This window comes from Megalopta genalis, unplaced genomic scaffold (genome assembly GCF_051020955.1).
Source record: "Megalopta genalis isolate 19385.01 unplaced genomic scaffold, iyMegGena1_principal scaffold0114, whole genome shotgun sequence".
NCBI classification, from domain to species: domain Eukaryota; kingdom Metazoa; phylum Arthropoda; class Insecta; order Hymenoptera; family Halictidae; genus Megalopta; species Megalopta genalis.
This window is the reverse complement of record NW_027476183.1, coordinates 150,001-155,000: the sequence shown is the minus strand read 5'-3', so window position 1 is coordinate 155,000 and position 5,000 is coordinate 150,001. Positions and strand designations below refer to the sequence as shown.

General features: G+C 56.1%; 1 pseudogene; it reads left to right on the top strand.

Annotated features, from left to right (window-relative positions):
• The window catches only part of LOC143262321 (large subunit ribosomal RNA), a 3,618-nt pseudogene extending 2,700 nt beyond the window's left edge, over nucleotides 1-918 (top strand).
• Nucleotides 919-5,000: the final 4,082 nt, after the last annotated feature.

The window sequence follows — 5,000 nt, the reverse complement described above, 5'->3', positions numbered from 1 at the left end:
CCGCCATTCAACGCTCAGCTCAGAACTGGCACGGACTAGGGGAATCCGACTGTCTAATTAAAACAAAGCATTGCGATGGCCCCCACGGGTGTTGACGCAATGTGATTTCTGCCCAGTGCTCTGAATGTCAACGTGAAGAAATTCAAAAAAGCGCGGGTAAACGGCGGGAGTAACTATGACTCTCTTAAGGAAGGTTAGGGAGAACCCGCATTATGTCCTGCAATCGGGTCTGCAGAAGCCTGATTTGGTGGCCTTTAAGGATGGAGCTGTCAGGGTCATCGACAGCCAGGTCGTTAGCGGTGCGACATCGCTTAATGATGCACATGCGAGGAAAGTCGCTAAATACGACACCCCGCTGTTAAGGCATCGCGTCGCCCAGGAATTTGGGGTTTTGGCGGAAGCTGTTAGAGTGACGTCGGTCACCATCTCCTGGCGCGGCGTGTGGGCATCGCTCTCGGCTCAATCGATCTCCGCACTAGGACTCAAAGGGCTCTTAAGATCAATAACTACGAGGGCCCTTCAGGGATCGCACACGAACTGGACAAGATGGAATAAGATGACAAACAACATCTGTCATCCGGGTAATAGGGAGGGCGTTGGGTGATCGCCCGAATCACGGCCACTGTAATGGGCAACCTGGGCCCCAACATCGCAAATTCGGCACCAGGAAATAAAGCCGTCCTCCGCCATAACATCTAGGCGTGAGAAGAGAGAGGTTTTTAGTGGGTATAAGGAATCCCACACTACCACGTCGAAGAATTCCGTGGTGTCTATAAAAGATTTTCCTCTCTATAAAAAAAAAAAAAAAAAAAAATAGCCAAATGCCTCGTCATCTAATTAGTGACGCGCATGAATGGATTAACGAGATTCCCATCTGTCCCTATCTACTGGCGGTGGCGGTCTGTGGCCACCCAGGGCGGGAGATAACCCCCGAACTAGCCCTCGCGTAGGAGGGTTGATCGGCCGAGTCGATGGGTGTATCGGCGATGAAGGCATTAGAGACCGTCAGTGCGTCGTACATGTAGTACTTCGCATAATGGCGAGGCCCTGATTTAGCATACGGGCTGTGGCGTGTTCTTTGTACAGCACTGTATGTGCTGTATGACTTCCGACTGGGGAACTGTTGTCACTCGTGGCATCAGTTCCCCAGTTTACGTTAAACGGTTTTTCAGACCGTTTTTCGTGGGCGGAACACGCCACTAGACAACACTCCGCTGGGCTCAGGAATACATGGGATGCAATCAATCCCCTGGGCAACCCAGGCCGCAAGGGGCAAACGTGCCCTAGCCACACTTGAGCCTCCACGAAAAAGGTACCGCTGGATAGCTCGTGTTCTTAAATACGCAGCGAACTGAACGAAGTGTGGTGGAGAGGAAGAGGCAGCCTCTCCGACTGCTGTCTCCCACGTGTTTGCCGTGCGTGGCGACCCTTGTCGTCGGAAAAGAGGATCCTGGGATCTGAGGGGGCCCTCTCCTGCGGGTGAGACGTCCCCAACACGTACCTTTGGCCTCTGCTTCGGCTAGATGGGCGGCTGGACGAGAAAAGCAGCCCTGGTCCAGTCAATCGGCTTGGAACGACCACACGCTTCGGGCAAGTGGGTTCTGCTGGGCGAGGACGCGGGCTGGGTAAGGAAACCGACCCAGCCAGCAGACTATATTCGGTGCGTAGCCCTAACTCAGCCTTTGGCGGGTTCCAAATTGTGCGGGTCGGTGGTGGCCGGGGAGCGCACTGGATGAAAGACCAAGACACATTATGGGTCTGAACAAAATTGAACAAACAAAAACTAAGCGTCCAAAGACGACGGGTCCAGCTCCTACTCGGAGTGAAGCCGTCGCCGCAGACGCGGGAACTGCAAATGCAGCTGTCAGTCCCCCCGCGTCTGTGAGAAAGACAAGATCCGGGAAGGTGATTAATATCGCCAATCCTCGTGTGATCTTGCAAAGATGTGTGACTCCCACGCGAGCGGTCTCGGTGAAAACCGAGCCCAACGTGGAAGTAATCGAACGAGTCGGAGACACGTCACTCGTGAAGGTGCAGTCGGCACCCGAGCGTGTCGAGGACCCTACTGGTGACGGTTGGCAAACCGTCACCAAAAAGTCAAAGCGAGCCAAGCCGGGCGCACCCACCGGCAAGGCCGCAGTAAACCGGGCCAGGAGACCGAAGGGGACGTTCTCCGGGCAGAAGGTACGGCCTCTCGATCTCGTAAGAGACGAAGCCTTTAGGCGAGTGTCCGAAATACGGACCTTTTGCTTTCGACCTGAGTCGAAAGTCAACAAGGAGTCCGGGTCAAAGATACTCGCCGAGGTTGAGGCACTCAACGAGCTGGTCCAGGAGCTTATTCAACGGAATAGCTTCGTCGAAGGGCAGCTCGCCGCGGTCAGGGCGGACCTAAAAGCGCGTCCTGCCGTAATGAGTGCGATGCGACCTGGGCCGTCCAAGGGAACTCTCCCGAAGACGGCCTGCAACGCCGCGCAGTCGACTTACGCCCATGTGAACAAAGTCGACTGCAAAGGAGCTTCTCCGGAAGCGGGGAGACGGCCACAATCGCAGCATGTGGTAAAAATCTTCCCGCCGAAGGAAAAAGGACAGAGCAGCGAAGTTACGAAGGTTACTGTTCTGTCGCTCGTTAAACCAGCGAAGGAGGCGATCCGAATTAAGTCGGTCCGACGCATCCACTCCGGTGGCATCGTCGTCGAGACCGACCGAAAGGAGGACCTGCAAGCCTTCATTGGCAATAAGAAGCTCCGGAGCGCGGGTCTGTCCGTCTCCTTACCTACCAAGCGGGACCCCGAGGTTTTAGTTTACGACGTCCCGCGTCGGATGGGTAAGGACGAAATTGCCTCCAGTATTTGGAGGCAAAATCTCTGCGATGCGAACCAGAAGGATGTGCCTTCGGGAATTCGGGTCAGCCGCATGGCTGGCAAGACCCCGGAGACAGCCAACTGGGTCGTTGCCGTCAGTCCGCAGAATCTTCAGCGGCTGAAGCAGAGGGGTAGCCGAGTTTACCTTGGATGGAACTCCTGTCGTGTACGGGATTTCGTCCAGGTGCTTCGGTGCTACCGTTGCCAACGCTTCGGGCATACCTCGAAGCGTTGTAAATTCAAGGAGGACGTGTGCGGTCACTGCTCCCAAAAGGGGCATACCTTCACGCTCTGTAGCAAGAAGAGTGAACCTCCGGTCTGCTCTAATTGCAAGGACAGAGGGTGGGCTAGTGCACACAAGTCGCGGGACCCAGCTTGCGCTTCCTATCAGGCGGCGCTAGCTTTGGAGTCGTCCCGTGTCCGACTTGAGTGACGGGCAGACGTGGACTTGTCCACTCCGCCATTCGAACGGCATGCTGGGCGGACCCCTCGGGGTTCGCCCCCTCGGGCCAGGCTGAAGCCCCTCTTGCGGAGATAAATTGACTTTAACACTACTCCGTCAAGAGTGCCTGGATTGGGTTGGACTCGAGGTGGCAGCGGGAGTAGCACGTTGTCTTCCCCTGTCACGATAACGAACGAGGGTAGAGCCAGACCATCGGCACGCGTCGAGAGAGCGGCTAGTATAGTCCACATAGGACCCAGGCATAGCCCATCTTTAGACTCACAACGACGACACTAACTGTCCCTATCTACTGGCGGTGGCGGTCTGTGGCCACCCAGGGCGGGAGATAACCCCCGAACTAGCCCTCGCGTAGGAGGGTTGATCGGCCGAGTCGATGGGTGTATCGGCGATGAAGGCATTAGAGACCGTCAGTGCGTCGTACATGCAGTACTTCGCATAATGGCGAGGCCCTGATTTAGCATACGGGCTGTGGCGTGTTCTTTGTACAGCACTGTATGTGCTGTATGACTTCCGACTGGGGAACTGTTGTCACTCGTGGCATCAGTTCCCCAGTTTACGTTAAACGGTTTTTCAGACCGTTTTTCGTGGGCGGAACACGCCACTAGACAACACTCCGCTGGGCTCAGGAATACATGGGATGCAATCAATCCCCTGGGCAACCCAGGCCGCAAGGGGCAAACGTGCCCTAGCCACACTTGAGCCTCCACGAAAAAGGTACCGCTGGATAGCTCGTGTTCTTAAATACGCAGCGAACTGAACGAAGTGTGGTGGAGAGGAAGAGGCAGCCTCTCCGACTGCTGTCTCCCACGTGTTTGCCGTGCGTGGCGACCCTTGTCGTCGGAAAAGAGGATCCTGGGATCTGAGGGGGCCCTCTCCTGCGGGTGAGACGTCCCCAACACGTACCTTTGGCCTCTGCTTCGGCTAGATGGGCGGCTGGACGAGAAAAGCAGCCCTGGTCCAGTCAATCGGCTTGGAACGACCACACGCTTCGGGCAAGTGGGTTCTGCTGGGCGAGGACGCGGGCTGGGTAAGGAAACCGACCCAGCCAGCAGACTATATTCGGTGCGTAGCCCTAACTCAGCCTTTGGCGGGTTCCAAATTGTGTGGGTCGGTGGTGGCCGGGGAGCGCACTGGATGAAAGACCAAGACACATTATGGGTCTTAATAAAATTAATGAACAAAAAACTAAGCGTCCAAAGACGACGGGTCCAGCTCCTACTCGGAGTGAAGCCGTCGCCGCAGACGCGGGAACTGCAAATGCAGCTGTCAGTCCCCCCGCGTCTGTGAGAAAGACAAGATCCGGGAAGGTGATTAATATCGCCAATCCTCGTGTGATCTTGCAAAGATGTGTGACTCCCACGCGAGCGGTCTCGGTGAAAACCGAGCCCACGGTAGAAGGTACGCCGGACACCGGTAACGTGGAAGTAATCGAACGAGTCGGAGACACGTCACTCGTGAAGGTGCAGTCGGCACCCGAGCGTGTCGAGGACCCTACTGGTGACGGTTGGCAAACCGTCACCAAAAAGTCAAAGCGAGCCAAGCCGGGCGCACCCACCGGCAAGGCCGCAGTAAACCGGGCCAGGAGACCGAAGGGGACGTTCTCCGGGCAGAAGGTACGGCCTCTCGATCTCGTAAGAGACGAAGCCTTTAGGCGAGTGTCCGAAATACGGACCTTT